This window comes from Ahaetulla prasina, chromosome 2 (assembly GCF_028640845.1).
Source record: "Ahaetulla prasina isolate Xishuangbanna chromosome 2, ASM2864084v1, whole genome shotgun sequence".
NCBI lineage: Eukaryota > Metazoa > Chordata > Lepidosauria > Squamata > Colubridae > Ahaetulla > Ahaetulla prasina.
In genome coordinates, this window is record NC_080540.1 from 144,618,700 (window position 1) to 144,644,254 (window position 25,555).

Sequence of the window (25,555 nt, forward strand, 5' to 3'; positions counted from 1 at the left end):
GGCTCGCATCTGACATGCCGTGGCAGTGACAGGATAATGCTGGGCCAAGTGGGAAAAATCTCTAATCATGCCAGTGTTATCCCACATTTTGAAGGGAGTAACACCATGAGATTAGAGGAGCAGCAGCATGGCTAAAAAAAAAAAAGGATCTGGCCTACCTAGGCTTTCCAGAGGAGAAGTTAAAAATAAGTAGACCATAAAGAGAAAAGAAATGCAACTGGTGGTAAGGATAAAGTAGGAAAAACAGTACTACTTTCAAATAGTACTTTGATAAAAGATAAAACTTTTCTTTCCCACTCTGGATTTGAGGTACAGGAATAAACATGGCAACATTGTCATGTCAATGTACGCGCAGTGGATTGTAGTGAAACAATAATAACTAAATCCCTAATTTTTCTAGATTGAGTCCCATTTAGCAAGAATTGATTCTGAAGACTATGCAAACTATGATGTCTTTATGCTGGGGTGGGCTCATTTAGTTAACCTATTTATTACAGATTTGTATGCAAAATAGTTTTCTGTCCGATTTCCCTTAAAATGTCACCTGCTGTGATTGCTTAATATGTCAGATTTAAATATGATCCTGTTGATGGACTGGCAAGAAAAGAAAATTCTGTGGCAGACATTTCTTAAAAAGCTATATATCCCCATATATCTCAAAATAAATGCTTAATTTCAGTTGATTACTAGAGATCTTAACCTTGGTTTATTTATTAATTAAATTTGTATGCTTCCCATTTCGCTAAAAGATGACTCTAGGAAGCTTACAACCAATAAAATTCCAAAAATAATACAAAATATTGTAAATATTTATTGTAATTATTAAGTTCCCCTTTTTTGTTTTTGCAGAAAGAAAATAAGAGGAAAAAGTCTGTGCCCAATTCATCTTTTCTGTATGTGCATGAAAAAAAATAAATTCTGCAATTACTGCAGTCAAGCAAATACAAAAATTGTCTTGGACAATTGAATTATTAGAGTGGCTGACCAGTAAGATTGCTGCTTTTCCAAGTTTTTTATTATCCTGAAATGGGAATAAATAATCTGGCAGTCATTATCATATCTACATGGATAGGAATCTGAAGTTTATACTGTCCCAGAACTGAAATATATTAAAGATGTTTTATGTTTATTATATGTACAGTAGTATCTTCAAGTATCTGTAAAACCCCAATGAGAATTTAAATTTCTCATCCTCGCATAAAGAATATAGCACTTTGATTTCTGGTGTAATTGGTTTCTTTGACATCATTTAATAATATAATTTTCCTCACAGTGCTGACCAAATTATAAATCCAAACTGGAAAGGAAAGCAGCTTGCACATGAATAAGTGATATATAGAATCTAGTGCAGCAACTTCCTTGGGAGTGTTTCTTCGTGCTTTTTTCTTCATCTTACTGTAGAAAGAATTCATAAATGCTTCTAGGTTACATTCAACATTTTCCCAATACATTCATGTGACTGGGGATTGTGTGCAGTAGAGACAGTATTGCTGTAAATTATGGACGAAGTCTTTTTTTCTTTTTTTCTAAACTGTATTAGTCACCTTACTGCAGTAGCTCTCAAATGATGCATCTGAAAATGCTAACAATAGACATAAAACTTGGTAAAATAATGACTTCCAACAATCAATTCATAGCTTCTCAGTAAAACAGCAGTTCTGATACATGATTTACTTTAAATTAAAAAGCCAATGGGTGGAACAGAAAATAGAATAAGCTAGGTATATTTTCCTTATGGCTACATTTAAAAAGTGGGATGTTACTACTAAGAAAATCTATGCATGAGCTGCAGTTCATCTATACACTTGAGCAGAAATCTCCCTCTGGATACACTGTGAACCTAAGCAAGGACAGAAATTAATGTTAATAACCATGTTCTGAATTGGGCCTGAAAATGAACCATAGACCTATGAAAATGATATAATAGGATCGTAATACCTACTTACCTGCCATATTTTATACCAACTGAAGTTTCTGGATCCTGACTAACTTTGAAGCTTTCTGATTGTAGCAGTAGCATCAAACCTCAATCAATATCATCTGAGTTTATTTAAAATTTTAAATGTTTTTTTTGTGAAGATACAATCTTCACAATGCAGATCTCACTAAGTTACTGAGGCCAAATCTGAGCTCTATAATCCTTGTTTCATTCACTCTTCAACATTCCTGTGAGATTGCCCAATTTTTTTTTTAATAAATTGTGACCTGAGATCATATCTCATTTATGCATTCAAGAGACAAAACTCACATCTGTAAAGCAACTGAAATTATGTAACATTAGAAAAATTGGTTTTATATAAAGATGGAAAATGGTTATAATGATGTACAATAAATCTGTAGTACTATTATGTCTCTAAAAGAAGTTAAAAAGCTATTACTATATGAAAAGAACAATCTTATTCAGAACCTATTATGCTTGTCAAAATGTGGACAGTCAGAATAAAGTGTAAAGCTAATCAGTGGTCAGTATAGTGTATAATTTTCTGAAAACCTTCATATTAAAAACTGATGACTGTCAAGTAACTGAATTATTGTCAAGCACTAATGGTTTAAGTATCAAATATTAGGACATTAGTGGGACATTAGTAACATAATTGTTAGCCCTTCCTCATACTATTCAATGGGTTTATAGTGTTATTGTTGTTAGTTGCGAAGTCATGTCCGACCCATCGCGACCCCATGGACAACATTCCTCCAGGCCTTCCTATCCTCTACCATCCTCTGGAGTCCATTTAAACTCATGCCTACTGCTTCAGTGACTCCATCCAGCCACCTCGTTCTCTGTCATCCCGTTCTTCTTTTGCCCTCAATCTTTCCCAGCATTAGGCTCTTCTCCAGTGAGTCCTTCTTTCTCATTAGGTGGCCAAAGTATTTCAGTTTCATCTTCAGGATCTGGCCTTCTAAAGAGCAGTCAGGGTTGATCTCCTCTAGAACTGACTTGTTTGTTCGCCTTGCAGTCCAAGGGACTCGCAGGAATCTTCTCCAGCATCAGAGTTCAAAGGCCTCAATTCTTTGGCGCTCAGCCTTTCTTATGGTCCAACCTTCACAGCCATACATTGCAACTGGGAAAACCATAGCCTTGACTATACGCACTTTTGTTGGCAGGGTGATGTCTCTGCTTTTTAGTACCCTGTCTAGATTTGCCATAGCTTTCCTCCCCAGGAGCAAGCGTCTTTTAATTTCTTGGCTGCAGTCCCCATCTGCGGTGATCTTGGAGCTCAGGAAAATAAAATCTGTCACTACCTCCATTTCTTCCCCATCTATCTGTCAGGAATTGAGAGGGCCGGATGCCATGATTTTAGTTTTCTTAATGTTGAGTTTCAAGCCAACTTTTGCACTCTCCTCCTTCACCCGCATCAAGAGACTCTTTAGTTCCTCTTCGCTTTCTGCCATTAGAGTGGTATCATCTGCATATCTGAGGTTGTTGATATTTCTTCCGGCAATCTTAATTCCAATTTTTGATTCATCTAGCCCCGCCTTTCTCATGATGTGTTCTGCATATAAGTTAAATAGGCAGGGTGATAGTATATAGCCTTGCCGGACTCCTTTCCCAATTTTGAACCAATCAGTGGTTCCGTGTCCAGTTCTCACTGTGGCTTCTTGACCCACATACAGGTTTCTCAAGAGACAAATAAGATGGTCTGGTACTCCCATCTCTTTAAGAACTTGCCACAATTTGTTGTGATCCACACAATCAAAGGTTTTAGCATAGTCAATGAAGCAGAAGTATATGTTTTTCTGGAACTCCCTAGCTTTCTCCATGATCCAGCGTATGTTGGCAATTTGATCTCTAGTTCCTCTGCCTCTACGAAATCCTGCCTGTGCTTCTGGTAGTTCTCGATCCACATACTGCTGGAGCCTAGCTTGTAGGATTTTAAGCATAACCTTACTAGCATGTGAAATGAGTGCAATGATGCGATAGTTTGAACATTCATCTTCCGGCGTCATATCTTTTTTCCTTTTTGTACTGTCCATGGGGTTTTCATGGCAAAGATACTGGAGTGGGTTGCCATTTCCTTTTGTCCGATTACGTTTTGTCAGAACTCTCTGCTATGACCTGTCCGTCTTGGGTGTCCCTGCATGGCATAGCTCATAGCTTCATTGAGCTATGCAAGCCCCTTCGCCACGACAAGGCAGTAATCCATGAAAGGGAGGTTTATAGTAACAAAAAATATTGCATGTTTTTCCAATAAATGCATTTTATATACTCAAAAATTACTAGAACAACTTTGATTAGATGTCATCAAAACAGTGTTAACTCTTAACACATAGGTGGATTAGACTTTGTCCAGTACAACTTTAGCAAATAAGTACAAGAGCAGTGGTGATGCAGTGGTTAGAATGCAGAATTGCAGGCTACTTCTGCTGACTGGCAGCGGTTCCGGAATTTGAGTCACATCGGCTCAAGGTTGACTCAACCTTCCATCCTTCTGAGGTCAATAAAATGAGGACCCAGATTGTTGGGAGCAATATGCTGACTCTGTAAACTGCTTAGAGTGGGCTGTAAAGCACTGTGAAGCAATATATAAGTCTAAGTGCTATTGCTACTTATGAGGAAAAAGTTCAAACATTCTAATTTAAATATGAGAAGATTTACAAATATTCTTTTGTATAGAATTGCTGTTACATTGTCAGAAACATGTATTGCTGAATGTTTTGAAGTTTCACAGCTAATCTTTAATTATTAAATCTTGAACTACTGTTTCCCTGAAAATAAGGACTACTCTGAAAATAAGTCTTAGCTTGATTTTTATGTGTGTACCTAATATAAGTCCTACCCCAACATAAGCCCTAGTTAAGGCCCCACCCACTCCGTCCCACCATCTGGTTGCATGAGTTGGGGCAAGGTGCATGCGTAAAAAATAAAGCTAAGGCAGGGATGGGGAGTGGAGCTGCCCCACATGCCCCGCACCCACTTCCCTTAGGACCACTGCAGCCATATCCCAACACCTGTCACACCGCTGCCCGACTTCTACTTGAGTGCTCCTCCCACTTTATAGTTGTAAAATCACACCAAAGGTCAGGGCATGGGAGGCCTGGCTGCAGTGGTCCTAAGGTAAGCTGGTAAGAATCCCCTGAAAATAAGATCTGGTGCTTATTTGGGGGCCAAAAGAAAACAAGACCAGGTCTTATTTTCAGGAAAACATGATAGAAGGAGTTTTAGGCATGTTCTTCACTTTGAGTTGTTTATAAAAATAATAGAGGCAGCATTTTAAATTTATTTAAAAACTGCACAGTTTGTTATTAGTCAAAGCAGACATGCTTTGGTTTTTCTACCCATTTAATTGTTGCCAGACCTTTGGTGTGATTTTACAACTATCAAGTAGGAGAATTCAGATAAGATTTTAATAAATTAACTCTTTTCCCAGATACATAATAGGTTTAAAAATTACTGAACTTGTCCTATGCTAAAACTGATGATAAAATCTTGAATCATCACCATAATTATCACCTTCAATTGTGATAATTTTCCAATGGCCCTGATATGGTTCAAGAGATAACATGAAAACCCATTTCTATTGGGCTCAACATGGTTCTCTATGATCTAAATTAAAAGCATAATAAGCATATTATGTAATATGTAGTTTTTAAAAGTTTCATGCTGATATATATATTCCAGACAATGACAGAGTGTCCTAATGAATTACAAATCCCACCCTATTTCTCTTTTCCAAGAATTAACCAATCTGAATCTTGATAGAAAATACATATGAATAATTCACTGCTGCAACCAGGTATAGCTTTTTTCTTTCCAATATTGTAATTTTCTCTACAATACTCTACAAAGAATATATTCATAATTTTGGCATGCTGACAGATTCCACAAACTAGAGAATTTGTTTCAAAGAACCCTTGCATTCTTGTTGAGGCATGTTGGCAATAATTGTCAAGGAATGTTGGCAATCCTATGCATTTTACACAAAATATAGTAATAGTAACAGAACTTCAACCGTAACAGTTAATGTTTCAGGCCTCAAAATACAACTCTAGCGGTTATATTGGACTGAGGTCTCCTAACATAAAAGGAAGAATTGCCCCATTTCTCTGACATCTGAGTATTACAGTTGTGCAGCATTTTGGATTAGATTCCAGAAAGGTGTTTTGGATTAATGCATAGGTCACTTTTGGAGTGTGCAAACTTTGTATTGGTCTGCAGCTCTTTAAAGAAGCCACTACACCTTTCCTAAGAAAGGGCTATAGTGGCTATAAAAGGCAGCTGCATAATCGTAGAAAAAAACTGCTTTAAAGAGCTGCAGGTATGACATTCATGATCTAAAATAGGTTTGGGGGGTGGTTGGGGGGGGATTCCACCCAAAGTACTTCTGAGCCTTAGTAATTATGATCTGATTCACTGAGTTGTGGTTTATGACCCAAAATAGTATGTGGATAAATCAACTTGCTGGTTGGTTTGAATGCTGGGATCATTTAAAGCAGCGGTGTCAAACTGGCAGTCTGCGGGCTGGTGCATCACGTGCAGGCCACGCCCACTCCAGTTCAGTGAAGAAAAATGTCGCGATATGTAACATGACAGCAATGTGACGCCACGAGTTTGACACCTGTGATTTAAAAGGTAAATAATTTGTAATACAAATTAATTTCAGTTCTCAAGTGTAGCCCTTGAGAAAAAACAAGGATAACAGCAACAGTGAAACATAAATATAACACTGATGCTTAAATACTGATGCATGATGCAAGGTGCAAGGTGCAAGGTGACTGACATAACTATTTCTTTTTCACTTTATTCCTTATAGTAGCTTAATGAACTAGTAGATTAGTTGAGAGAATGACTGTTCAAGCTCATCCAATTGGCTTAGCTGAAGGGGAAGCACCTATGTTATAATATCAATAAAAAATAATGAAAAATAATAAGCTAATGCTAATTTTCCAGTTGTAATGAAAACATTAAAAACACATATTACTAAAAGATCTGTTAATAAAAAAATAATTAAAATGAAATGATTTTACACTGTGATGTAAATAAATATGAATGCAAAACGTGGAATTTTGTTTTTAGCTTCTTTTTGACAAATATGCTTGAAAATCCATGACGCTCAGTAAGACTCATGCAAAACCTAAAAACCAATTAAATGCAAAAGACTAAAGTTATGGAAGGTGCACTGAAACCAATGAAAAAAATAGCTCTTTTTTTTTCTCTGCCAGCCAGTGAGTTCTATAATCACATCTTCGAAAGCATTCTATATGATATATCTGTGCAATGATCATGTGACCCAACCGTTGATTAATAAAAGTTCACAGCATTTTCTCCACTATCTGAGGTAGAGATTAAACAGATCATTTTGAAAATGGCAAGCGGCAAAACACCAGATATAAAACATTTATAGGTCTTTTGGTGCCAAATGTTGTCACATATATAAAGATAAGGGAATTTTATTACCGGCTTTTAATTAGGCTTCTATTAGAGTTATGCCAAAAGCAGTTGGTATCACCCTCAAGTGTGCCAATTACTGTCCAATCTCATTGATTAATAGTGATACAAAGATTTTAACAGCAGTGTTAGCAAATAGTCTTGCCTTAGGAAAACCAGCTGGGTGACCTTGGGCCAGTCATTCTCTCTCAACCCAAACCACCTCATAGGGTTGTTGTTCTGGGGAAAATAGGAGGAGGAAGGTGCATTGTATACATTTGTTGCCTTGAGTTATTTGTAAAAAAAATAGAGGTGGGATACTAATAAATAAATTTCCCTGTGGGAATTTATATGTCAGGAAAAAACTATTTGGATGTAAGATTTTTTTCACTAAAAAAGGAAGGACTGAAGAAAAGCCCCAATATAAAATAAATATAAATATAAAATAATAGCAATTTAAATAAATATATTTTCAAATATATGCTTTTTTTAAACGTATATATGCCTTTTTTCCAAACTCTTATGAGTCTTTAAATGATAACCTGGTTTCTCCAGCAAGTTCTTAAGTATTCAGCCAATTTTTATATCAACCCTTTTTAAAAAAATCATTGTATACACACATACACACACACACACACACACGTGTGTGTGTGTGTGTGTATGAGTGTCTGTGTGTGTGTGTGTGTGTGTGTGTGTGTGTATAATTTATATTATAATATTATATGATAATTAATTAAAGGATCATGCAAGAAATACAGTTCCTGAGAATGGAAATGCAATGTTTGTTTTGTTTCCTATTACACGTTCAGCTTGAACAAATAATCATTTTGTTCTCTGGTAACATTAAATCAGACTATATAATATTCCTCTATATTGATTATTTCTACTAAAAAGTCAATTCTTCCACAGCAGAACCAATAATGCTGTTATGTTACGATCATAATCTTGTCTTCTATATAATCTTTCTTCTATAAGAGAAATTTTATAAAAAATTATATAAAGTCATAAAGAGTTGATTGAAGAGATTCCTTTGGACAATGAAATCCTTTAAATCAAATCTTCATGTAACAAGGCACCGTACGTATTGCTTTTTGAAGTGAACAAGACTTTACATGAATCAACATGACCTGAAGATTCAATATACGCTATATGATGAAAAAATAACTAAGGAAAATTATTTGGTCGCTGGCAATACAGGACAGCCAAATCACACAAAACTCTTTTAACCAAAGCTTTCAGAAGAAGATACTCCAATCGCCAAAATAGCAGCTGTCAATAAAGACGATGAACCAAGAAGTAACGTTTATACTTCTAACTGAAATAAAGATCAATTATGTAAAAAAGAAGCAATGCCAAAAAGTTATTAGAACTTTAATTCTATTAATCTGGGTGTTATATCATGTATTACAAATTCTATTTCACAGTGCCTTTAGCCTGGGCAGTTCTGGTTCAAGATTTTATGGCTTTCTAATTTACACTGCAGGGAGTCAGTTTGATGTAGGAGTTAAGTAGTTCAAGATCACAAGTTCTAGTCCTGCCTTTTCTATGAAAGCCAACTGGATAATTCACAGAAGAAGGCAATGGCAAACCACTTCCAAAACAATTCACAAGATAACTGCATGATTTGAGTATGTTGACAGCATCAAAAGAACACTTGTTCCCTGAAGTCCAAATCTGATTTACATCAAGATATAACAACAAAAATTTAAAGAGAAAGTATATCAATATCTCATATAATATTCTGTATTTTAAAACACTTTTAATATTGTATGTAAATATTTCTACCTCTATTTTACCAGATTCACGGCTGTGCTTGAAAGCTCTTGTGAAAAATGTGAAGAAATGCTTAAGTAGTTATTTTAAACAAATTCACATTATTAGATTTTAACTTCCTGGTATAGTTGGATTTGTACCAATCATTCAATGCTTTAGACTTTGAGGGTCTCCCATGGTTGTGAGGCTACTTTGCTTATGGCCTTACTTATGTTGTTTTCAGGGTTTTATTTATGTATAATTAAAATTATTATTGTAAATTGTTTATACGTTTCAATGAATTATCTCCACTCTGATTCATTTAACAATGAAACAGCAGAATAAAATGAATTCATTTTAAATATTGTTTCTTCCAGAAAATGATCCTGGAAGTTAAGTTACACTAGGTTTCATAGGACTTGTTTTCATCAAGAACACATAATTGGAGTACAGATCAAATTTCCACTATGAGAGAATTGGAATAATTGTCAGTTAGAACAATTAATCAGTGGAATTACTTGCCTCCAGAAGTTGTGAATGCTCCAATACTGAAGGTTTTTTAAAAAAGATTGGACAATCATTTGTCTGAAATGGTATAGGGTTTCCTGCTTCAGCAGGGGGTTGGAGTATAAGACTTCCAAGGTCCCGGCTTCTGGGTGGCGCCACCTTTCTCGCTGGGTGCTAATTTATGGCACTCCGCATTGAATATGGTAAAAGCCGGATTTAACAACTGATCCCGGCTTCATTTCTCTCTCTGGTTGAAAGAGAGAGACAGAGCAAGGGGGAGGAATTGGGTAGATTCCCCTAGGGGCTTTGTTTTTGTAATACAAAGTCCTGAACGGTCGAATCCCCTTATTTACCCCTCCCCCACCTCCAGTATTCTCTGCGCTCCTGAAAAAGCAGGAAAAGAGGAAGGTGTCCACTTCTGCTAGCAATTGATTTCTTTTTGTGGATCTGAAAAAGCAGGCGGAGCAGTGTGAGGAACAATTATTGGTTTGCAAGTATTTTTGATTTTCTGACTTCGCCCCCCTTCAGTTTCGTTTAGAGAAACTGAAAGCAGAGCGATACATCAAAGGGAACTTTGCTGTTGAATCGAAACTGAATGGAGATTTTATCTTATTGTGTTTGACTGTGGACTGTTGGATTATATTACGCTGTTTAAGTACTTTACAAGGGGATTCTCAGCAGGAATTTTGTTATGGAGGTTCTTTCAGAAGAATGGATTCGTGACTTTATACAGGACTACACAGAAAGTATGTATTTAATTATTCAAAAATACGAATTGATAAAAAATGGGGACGTTTTGGATGAGAGTTTGGAGCAAATTAACCAGTGCAATTATTCGGAAAATGGAATGGAGGACATACAAATAAAAGTGGATAAATATGAAGATTTGATCGTGAAGAAACAAGGTGATCTAAAGAAGTTTTCTTTAAATAGTTTGGATGAGCTGCCTGAATTTGTGCTACAGGAGATTGTCCTCAAATGGAAAAGACTCACAAGCTTAATGTTTCCCAAGAGTTCTCTTTTGGACTGATGGAATATCGGCAGTAATTTTGGATTTCTGGACATAAGGAATTACTAGGAAATATTGTGATTGTGATATTGTGATTTTAAAAGGAGCAACAAAGGAAAGACAGAGATTAATGCACCAAAAAATGGCAAGAGACAAAAGTATTATTCTTGAAACAAGGTTTTTAAAATATTAATAGACAAAAATATTAGTGTCCCGAAAGACAATTTGTGATTATAAGAGACTAGATATTTGGATATACTGGATTTTGATGAGGAAGGACTAAAGTTGAATAGATATTGTAATTAATTAAATAATATTGTAATTTTCTCTATTGAATTTTATAAATTTTATAATCTGTTGTATTGAATTTTAAATAGAATATTCTTGAAAGATCTTATGTAAGAAAGACTTGGGGAAATTATATGGTTATATGGTTATAGAAGCTATAAGGAGATATTCTCTGAACTGGATTGGATTTTTATGCTTTAGCTGGTTTTAAATATTTTAGGATTAATTTGTTCTACTGATTTATATATTTTATTACTGTTTATTGTTAATTTTTGAAGGATTTGGTTATGTAAGGAGGAAGTCAGAGCTAGAGAGGAGAATTGGTATAATAGTTTTGGGAAAATTTTTTTAGCATATGTTTGTTTTATTTTAACTATACCTTGTGTTTGTTCCGGGAAGCCAGGGGAGGGAGGGGTTTGTGAAGGAGAGGGGTTGGGGGAAAGGGAAAAAATTTTTTGTAAAACTTTTGAATTAAAAAAAAAAAGACTTCCAAGGTCCCGGCTTCTGGGTGGCGCCACCTTTCTCGCTGGGTGCTAATTTATGGCACTCCGCATTGAATATGGTAAAGCGGATTTAACAACTGATCCGGCTTCATTTCTCTCTCTGGTTGAAAGAGAGAGACAGAGCAAGGGGAGGAATTGGGTAGATTCCCTAGGGGCTTTGTTTTGTAATACAAAGTCCTGAGCAGTCGAATCCTTATTTACCCCTCCCCACCTCCAGTATTCTCTGCGCTCCTGAAAAAGCAGGAAAAGAGGAAGGTGTCCACTTCTGCTAGCAATTGATTTCTTTTGTGGATCTGAAAAAGCAGGCGGAAGCAGTGTGAGGAACAATTATTGGTTTGCAAGTATTTTTGATTTTCTGACTTCGCCCCCTTCAGTTTCGTTTAGAGAAACTGAAAGCAGAGCGATACATCAAAGGAACTTTGCTGTTGAATCGAAACTGAATGGAGATTTTATCTTATTGTGTTTGACTGTGGACTGTTGGATTATATTACGCTGTTTAAGTACTTTACAAGGGGATTCTCAGCAGGAATTTTGTTATGGAGGTTCTTTCAGAAGAATGGATTCGTGACTTTATACAGGACTACACAGAAAGTATGTATTTAATTATTCAAAAATACGAATTGATAAAAAATGGGGACGTTTTGGATGAGAGTTTGGAGCAAATTAACCAGTGCAATTATTCGGAAAATGGAATGGAGGACATACAAATAAAAGTGGATAAATATGAAGATTTGATCGTGAAGAAACAAGGTGATCTAAAGAAGTTTTCTTTAAATAGTTTGGATGAGCTGCCTGAATTTGTGCTACAGGAGATTGTCCCTCAAATGGAAAAGACTCACAAGCTTAATGTTTCCCAAGAGTTCTCTTTTTGGACTGATGGAATATACGGCAGTAATTTTTGGATTTCTGGACATAAGGAATTACTAGGAAATATTGTGATTGTGATATTGTGATTTTTAAAAGGAGCAACAAAGGAAAGACAGAGATTAATGCACCAAAAAAAATGGCAAGAGACAAAAGTATTATTCTTGAAACAAGGTTTTTTTAAAATATTAATAGACAAAAATATTAGTGTCCCCGAAAGACAATTTGTGATTATAAGAGACTAGATATTTGGATATACTGGATTTTGATGAGGAAGGACTAAAGTTGAATAGATATTGTAATTAATTAAATAATATTGTAATTTTCTCTATTGAAATTTTATAAATTTTATAATCTGTTGTATTGAATTTTAAATAGAATATTCTTGAAAGATCTTATGTAAGAAAGACTTGGGGGGGAAATTATATGGTTATATGGTTATAGAAGCTATAAGGGAGATATTCTCTGAACTGGATTGGATTTTTATGCTTTAGCTGGTTTTAAATATTTTAGGATTAATTTGTTCTACTGATTTATATATTTTATTACTGTTTATTGTTAATTTTTTGAAGGATTTGGTTATGTAAGGAGGAAGTCAGAGCTAGAGAGGGAGAATTGGTATAATAGTTTTGGGAAAATTTTTTTTAGCATATGTTTGTTTTATTTTTAACTATACCTTGTGTTTGTTCCGGGAAGCCAGGGGGGGAGGGGGGAGGGGGTTTGTGAAGGGAGAGGGGTTGGGGGGAAAGGGGAAAAAAAATTTTTTTTTGTAAAACTTTTTGAATTAAAAAAAAAAAAAAGACTTCCAAGGTCCCTTCCAATTCTATTATTCTCTTATTCTGTTAACTTTTTTGTGATCTCCTTTTAGCCTTTCAATTTAGCCAATTTAGCCATTTATACCCCACAGTCAGAGGGGTAGAAATGTATGTTTCAAACAATGTATCATAACTTGAAACACAAAATTCATTTCCTAATATTTTATTAAGAAGAACTAGATTTTTCCCACATTCAGGTAATCATTCTGTATTATGTTCTGCATACTCTGGACAGCCACAGGATGTATTATATGGGCATAAAATTGAAGAGTTCCATTACACACAGACTTCACATTTTTATTATTATAGTTATATGTGGGGATGGATTTCAAGTTTTCTCAGAAACTTCAATTTGCTCTTTTAAAAGTCAACTGCATGTCATTTCAAAATGCAGATTTGCTCCTGTGCTTTACTTTCTCTGCTATTTTTATTTTTGCTAGGTTTAATTATTTTTGTTCATTTAAATATCATTCTAATATTAACTGTTCTGGAAAGTATCACTTTCAGGTTTTTTTTTAATGAACAACTCACAGGAATGTAAACTTTGGTAAATAATATGAAGCCACCATTATCTATCTCCATGGTTCCTATTAATCAAGCAAACACAGATAACAAATTATGTAGTCTCAACCACAGACAATCAAATAACAAGCACAATTTATTAACTTGTTTAGAAGAAAGGTTACAAAAAAATAATAAATTACAGAGGAGTATTCCAATTTGGGCACTGCCTAGAACATCTTCAGGGTGAGGCAATTTTAAAAATTACAAACTAACACAGACAATCATTTCCAAACATTTATTTTCTGTTAACTGAACAAAGATCCCAAGCCGAGTCCACATTGAATTTTATCCTTGCTAGTAAGCATACTTAGGGCTAAAGCTTGAATTAGAAAGAGACAGTGGAATTAACATTGAAAGCAGGAGTTGTCAGATATCATTAAGCCAAAAAATGTAAGACTTGCTAAAATAATCAATTGATACAATGGAAGAGAATATTTGTAACTCAGGTTTGGGTTCTTGGTGCTCTCTGAGATTGATTGTTTTCTTACAGACATTTAATTAACAAATTAGGTAACATGTTTAAATCACCATATTCTTTGTTAATAACATTATTTAAAATGGTTGCCACTGTCTTTACTCAATTCATTATGGTCTTCAGCTAGCAAATTGGTATTTACTATATAATTATTCCTAACTACTGTAATTGCTCCACAAACATAGAGTACATACAAGTTATCAATTAATTTGTCAAATTCTAAAACAAACAATTAAAATTTGTGGAGCTAGTGGTTTTTTCACACCATCTTTCTATAACTAAAAGATTCGTTATACAGGTAGAAAATATTCAAACGTCAAAGCACTGGAATAGTGTTTGATCAGTTTATAGTGAGTCATTACCATGCTTTGCTTGGCTCACTTCTGTAAGACAGGTTCCTTTAATTTTCCTTCACTTTTTATATAATTTCAGTTTTTTTTGAGCTGTAGCTGAATCCTTATAAATGCAAAAGCATTAAAAGCAATAGAAAACAGATCAACTTCTAAAGCACCACAAGTTTTTCATTTGTGCAACTACATACCATCCTACTCTCATTAGAATTGCACAGAAAAAGCAGAAAATGTCAGTCCTTTCAAACTATTACATAACTTCCCCTTCCAAAATAGGGGGAAAAAATAAAAAAATGTGCCTTTTAATAGAGGTACTAGTGGCAATGAAAGAAAAAATGGAATGGTGTAATATAGTTTAGGAACACTTCAAAAATACATGGCACTTCATTCAGCAGAGTTGGAGAGTAAAGACTACATTCTGCCCTATAATTAATTGCTCCAATTCAACAAACTTTTTTAATTGAAGTCCATTTTGAAAAAAATAATTTAAGAAGCCAGAAGATAAAAATGTAGCAACACAAAGTGATTGTTTGGGGTCTCTAATAAAAATGAACTGGTATCACCAAGCTTGCATCATTACAAACTTCAGCTGCAAATTAATATTATCTTAAATTGTTTATGCGGACTAGGCAGGAAACAGAAGGGCAAAGAAAGGAGGCATGAAGACATGGAAGGCAACACTTCCACCAAAAATAGTGCATTAGTAACCCAAACTATAGCATAATCTCAAAACATTAATCACTTTCATTTTCCTGTGTTCTTTTCTGGCTTCCAATCTTTTCACCAAATGTGGTCAATTACTATCCAGCATTATAGTGGAAGCACATAATATCAGATGTGAGCTAAACACTCAAGCTTGATTGGTAGAGACTAGTGGTGAAGAATGTCACCAGGTATGCAGACAATTAGAACCTGCTGATACCATTAAAATTATTACACTGGCTCCAGTAATTGCTGTTTTTACTCAGGGGAATGGAGACGACATGAATTATATTAATTTTAGAAATAAAAACACAACGAATCTAAGTAGAATTCTATAAGGGCAGATCTACATCTTTACTTTACTTAGATTTGTTGTGCTTTTATTTCTAAAATTTTGTTTTTTTGGCATTAAAAAAAGCTACTTCGGAATGTAGAACTACTTTGGACTGATACCATGTATTTTGGTATTTGGCAACATATTTATTGATTTATGTCTAATTTGTTCTTCTGTTTTCTAAAGCATACTGAAAGAAATACTGAGGCCAATATTCGTTAACACATGTCTGAAGCTTTTTGAAGGCTGAGGTCTATAGATGCAAAGAAAAGGAATATAACAATATTTATCCTCTTCATGAATACCATGGATAAAAGAATCAGAAATAGAAGCTAGATGAAAATGATTTGGAAAATGCAAACAGTTACATGGAAAAGAGAGCATTAAAGAACTAATAAGCAGCAGTATTTGATGTGGCCATTTTAAACTGATACACAATAATATTCATTATTGATTATTAGAGCTCAAAACAAATATAAAAAGAAATATGTCAAGATTAGAAACAAAAATATTCCCTTAAAAGTTATCTTAAACTATCTTGTTTGTTTTGCAGGGAGCAATAGCATATTTTCTCAAAATGGATTTCAATTAAAAAAAGAAGTTGTTAAATTGGAGCAATTAATTCTAGGGCGAATGTAATATTTTAGAGTTTTATCTCATTTATGGGGAAAACCAAGGCACCTTCTGTATTTTATGTAAATATACATTTTAATGAAATATTTATTTATTTAAATGATTTACCAATGCACCTTTCTGTTTACGCTAATTATACAAAAATAACTAAATAGCCAGGCTGAGGTTACCACTAATTACGTTAACCTGAATTCTTTAACTAAATTCACCAAAGATTTGGAGACAGCCTGCTATGACATAGGAAGATAGTGCATACAGAACATATGGAATGGTAATTGTGGCCTTTTACAAAATAAGGCTCTATTAAAATAAAAACTGGTAATATGGTGCTTTTAACCGTCAGATCATGTTTGCATTCATGGGCACAATGGTGTCCATGATCACCATATTGCCTACCCATGAATTATAAAAGTTTACCCATGTAAAAATACCAGATGCACCTTTGAAATAATTGTCTGCCTTTGAAAGAACTTTGAAGGCAGACAACTTCAAATGTACACAGGGAAAATGCAACAACTCTTAATTTCCTTCTTTTACAGGTCTTGTACACTTATGTCCAAGGATGGCCAACATTTGTTTAAATAAAAAACTGCCCCACTAATATACACACTGGAAGAGCACTGTTCAAAAGCAATGCAGATAACCTGTATTCTCCAGTTGTACAGCCTTTCGACCCTCAATCATTTTACTCTCTTCTCCTAGATGGATTTATTACTGATCTGTGTAGATTAGAACTACTAATAATGTATTGAAGCAACCTGCTAAAAGCTTCAAGTTTCACAGATGACAGCACAAACCTACATTTGGAAATAATGATAGCCCTAAAGTTAGCAGTTGTTTGTTTAACAAAAAGCATAGTTAGGAAAAGGACCAGGTAAGAGAAGGTCCAGGCACAAGAAATATTTTTATAGTCAACAGCATACTCTTTTCCATTACTGTAATCCTTTCACCATATCTCTTCCAATAACAACCAAAATTTCACTGTACGCAAACTCTAGGCATGGAATTTCTATATCCCCTCTATCAGGGGTGTCAAACTCATGATGTCATGGCGGCGTCACGTGACGTATAGGGACTTTTCCCCCTTCGCTAAACCGGGCGTGGCCATGGCCAGCGTGTGGCGCATCTGGATCGCAGGCCGTGAGTTTGAAAGCCCTGCCCTATATTTTCCATGATTATTTCTCACTCCTTTTAAAGGTATCCACGTAGCTGATAATATTATGTCTAAAGAGAGTGAATTATATAAATGAATTGTGTATTATATGAAAGATTTCATGTCTACTATTTTTTATGCAGGAGTTGAATATCAGAGACCCTGAGAACAGGGATAATTCCAACCCTAAAAACTTTGTGATTATAATTCATATTTTGTCCTACTGTCACTTTCGGGAATGCAGTCTGCTCATTTGCTTTTGAGAGTGGCAAGATCGGCTCATTTACAACGGTAAAATGTTATTTGGCACTGACATATTTGCTAGTCACAGTACTTTCAAACTTATTTCCAAACTTATCAGAAGCAAGTGGGATAACTGATAATTTTAAAATTGTTTTCAGAAACCAGTTCCTTATACCAGTGTCACTTTTTATCGTACCTTCAAACTGTCCTCTAGTTTTTCACAAGTTTAACATTCTGGGATTCTAGCAGAATTGCGGTTTATTTTTTTTAATTTATTGGATTCATATCCTATCTTATTATCATCATTGAAAAATGATCATTCATTTGACTTTAAAATCTGTGCTAATGTTGTTGTTGTTGTTGTTGTTATTATTATTATTATTATTATTATTTATTCAATTTTTATACCGCCCTTCTCCCGAAGGACTCAGGGCGGTGTACAGCCAAAGTAAAACAAACAATGTAATATACAATTTAAAATACGAATTAAAAAACTTATTACATAATTGGCCTAAAACTTTGGAACATAAAAACTAAAACCCATTTAAAAATTAATAATAAAAATTTAAAACCAATAAAATTTAAGCCAGCCCCGCGCGAATAAATAAATGTGTTTTCAATTCGCAGCAGAAGGTCCGAAGGTCAGGTATTTGGCGTAAGCCCGGGGGAAGCTCGTTCCAGAGGGTAGGAGCCCCCACAGAGAAGGATCTTCCCCTGGGGGCCGCCAGCCGACATTGCTTGGCGGACGGCACCCTGAGAAGTCCCTCTCTGTGTGAGCGTAAGGGTCGGTGGGAGGCATGAGGTAACAGCAGGTGGTCCCGTAAGTACCCAGGCCCTAAGCCATGGAGCACTTTAAAGGTAGTAACCAAAACCTTAAAGTGCACCCGAAAGACCACAGGCAGCCAGTGCAGTCTGCGCAGGAGTGGTGTTAAGTGGGAGCTACGTGAAGCTCCCTCTATCACCCGCGCAGCTGCATTCTGGACTAACTGAAGCCTCCGGGTGCACTTCAAGGGGAGCCCCATGTAGAGAGCATTACAATAATCCAAGCGGGAGGTAACGAGTGCATGAGTGACTGTGCACAAGGCATCCCGATCAAGGAAGAGGCGCAACTGACGAACCAGGCGAACCTGGTGAAAGGCCCTCCTGGAGATGGCCGTCAAATGATCTTCAAACGACAGCCGTTCATCCAGGAGAACACCCAAGTTGCGCACCCTATCCTTTGGGGCCAAAAACTCGCCTCCAACAGTTAGCAGCGGCTGCAGCTGACTGAATCGGGCTGCCGGCATCCACAGCCACTCCGTCTTGGAGGGATTAAGCTTGAGCCTGTTCCTCCCCATCCAGACCCGTACGGCTTCCAAACACCGGGACAGCACTTCAACAGCTTCGTTGGGTTGGCCTGGGGTGGAAAAGTACAGCTGAGTATCGTCAGCGTACAGCTGGTATCTCACCCCGAAGCCGCTGATGATCTCACCCAGCGGCTTCATATAGATGTTGAACAGAAGGGGCAAGAGAATCGACTCCTGTGGCACCCCACAAGTGAGGCACCTCGCGGCCGACCTCTGCCCCCCCTGTCAACACCGTCTGCGACTGGTCGGAGAGATAGGAGGAGAACCACCGATAAACGGTGCCTCCCACTCCCAATCCCCCCAGCCGGCGCAGCAAGATACCATGGTCGATGGTATCAAAAGCCGCTGAGAGGTCTAATAGGACCAGGGCAGAGGAGTAACCCCTGTCCCTGTCCCTCCAGAGATCATCCACCAACGCGACCAAAGCTGTCTCCGTGCTGTATCCGGGTCAGAAGCCGGACTGGAACGGGTCTAGATAGACATCTTCATCCAGGTATCGGGGTAGCTGCCGCGCCACAGCACTCTCTACAACCTTCGCAACGAAGCGAAGGTTGGAGACCGGATGATAATTACCCAAAATAGCTGGGTCCAGGGAGGGCTTCTTGAGGAGGGGTCTCACCACCGCCTCTTTCAAGGCGGCAGGGAAAACCCCTTCCAACAAAGAAGCGTTGATAATCCCCTGGAGCCAGCCTCGTGTCACCTCCTGAGTGGCCAGCACCAGCCAGGAAGGACACGGGTCCAGTAAACATGTGGTGGCGTGGAGCCTCCCCAACAACCTGTCCACGTCCTCGGGAGTCACAAGATCAAACTCATCCCAAACAGACTCAACAAGACGTGCCTCCTCCCTCTCGCCTGGATCATCCCAATTTCGGTCCAGACCATCCCAGAGCTGAGTGATTTTATCGTATAGATAACCACTAGACTCCTCGGCACGTCCCTGCAAAGGGTCATCCCGCACCTCCTGATGAAGGAGAGAGCGGGTCACCCGAAACAGGGCAGCCAGGCGGTTATCTGCCGATGCAATGAGGGTGGAAGCGTAGGAATGCCTCGCCTCCCTCATTGCCACTAGGTAGGTCCTAGAATAGGACCTAACTAGTGTCCGATCAGCTTCGGAACGACTGGACCTCCAAGTACTCTCTAGGCGTCTTCTCCGGCGTTTCATCTCCCTCAGCCCCTCGGAGAACCAAGGGGCCGGACGAGATCTGCGCCGGGTCAGAGGCCGCAAAGGCACGACACGGTCCAAAGCCCCAGCCGTGGCCTGTTCCCAGGCCGCAACTAGTTCTTCAGCCGTGCCATGGGCCAGATCCTCAGGAAATGGCCCAAGCTCCGTCAGGAACCTCTCGGGGTCCATCAGGCGCCTGGGACGGAACCAACGTATTGGCTCCGTCTCCCTGCGGTGGTGGGTGGCGGTTCAAAAGTCCAGGCGAAGGAGGAAATGATCTGACCATGACACCAGTTCTGTTACTAAATCATCTAATTCCGGATCATTTAACCACTGTCCAGAGATATAAAGTAGGTCCAGCGTGCCTCCCCCCATGTGCGTAGGGCCATCATTTACTTGAATCAGGTCCAAGGCCGTCATGGAAGCCTGGAACTCCCGAGCTGCAGTCGATGACAAGCCGGTCGATGGCAAGTTGAAATCCCCCATGACTATAAGTCTGGGGGTCTCAACTGCCACCCCGGCAAGTACCTCCAGCAACTCGGGTAGGGCTGTAGTCACGCAGCAAGGAGCCAGGTACGCGATCAACAAGCCCAACTGATTCCTATGACCTCACCTCACAAAGAGGGATTCACAACCGGCAATCTGAGGAACAGTGGCCTCCCTAGGCTCTAGATCTTCCCTAATAACAACCGCCACCCCCCACCCCTACCTTGGGCCCTCGGTTGATGAAATGCTCGGAAACCTGGAGGGCACAACTCAACAAGGGGGACCCCACCCTCTGGGCCCAACCAGGTCTCCGTAATGCCCATAAGGTCCGCGGACTCCCCCTGAATAAGATCACAAATCAGGGGAGCTTTATTAACCACGGACCGAGCATTACATAACATCAATCGAAAACCCAGGCTCTGAGGATCATGGCCGCCCGAGGAACGGGTGTCTCAAATGTAACATTTGCATTACTGCAGCAAGCTGTGAAAACTAGATATTATTAATTTTGCTACAAAGAGGTTCTTCTGCTCTTCTGAAAATGCCATAAAGCTCCCATAAATTTTTGCAGTTGAATGAAATTTGCTAATATTGTGTTTCCTCCTACAGTGCTGGAAAAACCTCCAAGTCAACACTGTTCCATAACAGAAAAGGAAGACAGGCATAATTCCAAAGAGTCTCTGGAAGCAGAACAAAGGCTGACAACTGGAAAGCCTGCATTACTTCTGCAATACTTGGAATTGGAAAAGGCAGAGACGGGTTTTTCAAAGGCCTTTCTGTGAAGCCCCAAACTTTTGAATGTGGAATCTTCCATAAAGTAACCCAGCCTTATGAAATGGATTCCTGGGATCTCATTTTTAAGACTGTATTCTGAAACCAACAAAATCTCCAAAAGAGCTTTTAAAATCGTTCCATACTCATTAAACTTTGCCTCCCTCTCCAAATTATTTTTAGCTCATTTGACTTGGAAATACCGTAGCTTAAATACTGCTGCACAAGATAAAGTACAATTTAATTGAAAGTAAAAACACCATTTTAAAACACAATCAAAAATACAAGTAAAATCACGATCAAATAACAATCTTTTATTTCTTATGTTCAATCATATCTGATTCTCAGAAACTGCTTGGACAAGTTCCTGTAGTTTTCCTGGCACGGTTTGCCATTGCCTTCTTCCTAGGGCTGAGAAAAAGTGACTGGCTCAAGGTCACCCAACTGCCTTTGTTCCCAAGGTCAGACTAGAACTCACTCTCTCCTGGTTTCTAGTCTGATGCCTTAGCCACTATACCAAACTGGCTAGATAAGCACAAAAACCTGCCAGGTGTTAAGACTTCTAATGTATAATTTTGATGTTTGTCATGTATGGTTTTTTAGTGTGCTATGAAAAGCCAAGAGAAATAGCAGTGAGCAAAGCCAGTTATGGGAAAATGAGTTCTTTGTTTCATAAAAATGTTATAAGTATTATAAAGTGCTTAGACTCAATCTTTTAATAGTTGCCCAACTGGCCAAACATTTGAAGTCTTTTTTTTTTTTTTAGTGTGGACTGTTTCATAAAATGCTGTATTTCTGCTGAAAAAGTTGAATAGTAATTTAGAAAACGAAAAATGTTAAAATAAAATGAAGTTCTCAACCAAATCAATCTGGAAGTAGTTTGGTTTTTTTAATGGTATGTTCTCCTTTCACCAGATTCACAGTTCATGTTCAAAGATTATATGAGTTATAATCAATATGCTGACAATAGCCAGCTATAGCTACCTTTCCATGGACCAAGGACATTGTCAAACTCCTGTCTCTGTCCCTGCAATCTGGGAGGGCATGGATGAAAACAAGCTCAGAATAATTCCGTGTCAGACGGAGCTACTATTTATTGATGATCAATCTAGCTCAATTCCATTTCCAATGTTGAATCTGGACAGGGTCATAATCACCTTAGAGGAGACTAGAGAAGGTCTTGCTGGAACAGCAGGTGGAAGCCATAGCCAGGGGAGCCTTTTCAGTTTCACTGATGCTCCAATTGTCCTTACTGTCTGAAGGGAGAGCAGTGGGAGCTTTCCCATAAGCTTCTTAGTGGCTGTCCTCACACTCTGGAATATCTTGCTTTCAAAGATGCAGAATAACTCAGGTACTTGGATTTCAAGAAGTCACTGATGACTTACTTTTCACAGGATAGCAATAGCAACAGCACTTAGACTTATATAACACTTCACAATGCTTTCTAGCCCTCTCTAAGTGGTTTAGAGAGTCAGCCTATTGGCCCCAACAATTTGGGTCCACTTCGGAAGGATGGAAGGCTGAGTCAACGTTGAGCTGGTGGGATTTGAATTGTCAAATAGCAAGCAGCTGGCAGGCAGCAGAAGTAGCCTGCAGTACTGCACTCTAACTGCGCCACTGAGGCTCTTCGAAACACCGATGTTTGAATGCTGATGAGGAAAGGCTACCTTAGTTTTTGAACTGGATAGTTTTTATCTGTTCGATTTTGATTTGACCTTAAATAACCTTAGAAAGTCTAGATGATATATAAATGATGTATTATGATGATTGTGATATATATCATACAAACTATTAGTCAGCCTTGGAACAAAAGATCCTGAGACAGAAATAGAAGAGGACTGTTTGCTGACAAATTTATTAAGTTTTAACATTAAGATCTCTGGGGCCAAAAGTACCAAATGGAACCGCCTGTTGTTGCGTTCTCTATGCACGACTGCAATTATCAATAGAATTCAGAGGTTTACATGATAGACCCTACTACCCTTAAATTGGTAAACTGCGAAAAGAAGGACTGATCTCATAATTGACCAGAAATGCAAATTGATTCTCTAGTGATATCCATGTATTTGGGCAAAAATGTTTGGGGGAAGATTCCTGTCTTCCAGCTCTAGATTCTAACAACTGAATCCAACTGCCATGATGTGAAAATCTCAAATGTGAATGCAGAGGTAGAAGTAACTATACAATGAAAACTTTCAGCAAAAGATGGTTCCTCACAAGTGAACAGGATTTAGATTCTCCCAATCGACCAGTTGCATGCACAGAGTCTGAATGTCCAGGATTTGGGAATTATATATAATAGGTTCAAACCTAATGAAGACCAGATAAATCATCCCTACTTTAGGACAGATGTCAGTCTTCCTAGGTAGTCTAAACATGAAACACAACCAGATGAGCTATTTTACTGTAAAGCTACATTAACAGAATTTTGCAAATCTGAAAGTACAAATCTCCCACAGTTTCCTTTACAATCTGAGAAGTTAGGGAGGATCCCTTCTAAACCTTCTTTCTGCATCTATCATGCAGCTGTGGTCTAAGCTCTCTCTTATCTGACTGCTCCTTAGGCATTTCTTCATCCCATTTTTTTTTAATTATTTAGATTTTTATATCCCATGTTCTTTCTCACATACCACTACAACAGTGCTACCATAGACTACGTAGTCTAGATTCCCCAAGCAATCCTGCAGACACAGTTGGCCCCCATCCTTTGAGACCCATGTTGCTATTTTATAGGGAACTACCACAGTGGTCTCCCAAGGATAACTATTAAACAAATGGCTGCTTGTTTGATGGACAAAACAAAATCTTGTTTTACCATTTCCATTAAGTCATATTATTTAGCTTGGTGTATGTATCTGACCAGGTATGTATCTGCAATGGATACCTTTTGGACCCTAGAAAGAATAGAGCTGGAATAGACCTTGGAGCTCTTCTAGTCCAGCCCCCTGCTATCACTATCCAGTCTCTTCTTAAAAACCTCCAGTGATGAAGCGCCAACAATTTCTGAAAGCAAGCTGTTCTACTGGTTAATTGTCCTCACTGTTAAGAAGTTTCCCCTTAATTCCAAGTTGCTTCTCTCTTTGATTAATTTCCAACCATTGTTTCTTGTCCTGCCCTCTGGTGCTTTGGAGAATAATTTGACCCCCTCTTCTTTGTGGCAGTCCCTCAAATACTGGACTACTGCTATCATGGCAAGACTCTATCTTTTCTTACACCTATCACATAAGGATATAAGACTATAAAAAGTAGAGGAGTGTTTATTTATAGCTTTCACATTAAAACTGGACAGGACTAGAATTAGAAGCTACCTTTTTTCCTACAGCTACATTGTACATAAGTTTGGTCATGCCTATTAAAGGAAGTGGAAGTAGCAACTCAATGCAATATACTCTCCTTTGCTATTAGAGGAAGTTATGTTTACTGAAATTTATTGATAGAAACCTGAACTAGTAAATTTATAGCTTAACATTTCTGAAAGGTCAGCTTACATTAAGTTTTCATGAACATTTAAGTTAAATTGGTGGCTTTGTTTAAACAATTGTGTATTGGAAATAGAATATTAAATTAAAAAATGTAAATTATTTTAACTGACCTAAAATTTGATACAATTCAATGATTGCTTATTATACAAAATTAGAGCAAATTAAAAAAAATGAAAAGAATATCATATTGTTCAGTTTTAGTATACAAATAAATAAATAAAAAGAAGTATTTTTTTCCAGAAACTCGGAGATTACATGATATGCAGGGAGGGAAAAGGATCCTTAAAGTCGAGTTGCTAGGCTACCGGTAGATGCTTAACTACCTAACCTCTGCTTGGCAACCTAAGGCAACCCATCACTTATATCTAAAATACATTTCTTTAAAAAATACTCAGAGGAAAATGGAGGAAATAACTGCAAGTAGGGCATCTCAGTGAGTTCCAGTTTTCTGAATTTTTATGATTTACCAAAAATAGAATGCCATTACTGCTTATCCTTGCCCTTCTAAGAATAAGCATTTACAATCCCCCCTCCTTGTTTTCCTGAAGTGCAGGAAAGCAATTGTCACAGCTAGGTTGTATAAATGCAGCCACAATCCAAGTTGGCAGCACTGCTTGTCTCACTCTCTTGCCAAATGCTCCTTTTAGCCAGAGATGGATATTTATGGTATATTTATAAAAACTACATGGATATCTACACAAATGTGTTCTCTGCATCCTCCAATGAGAAACCTCATCTCCATTACTGCAA

At 37.6% G+C, this 25,555-nt stretch overlaps 1 protein-coding gene across 8 annotated transcripts in view; it reads right to left on the minus strand.

Annotated features, from left to right (window-relative positions):
- CEP112 (centrosomal protein 112) overlaps positions 1–25,555 on the minus strand; it is a 292,963-nt gene that overhangs the window by 46,832 nt on the left and 220,576 nt on the right. The gene's annotated exons all lie outside the window — the stretch shown is intronic.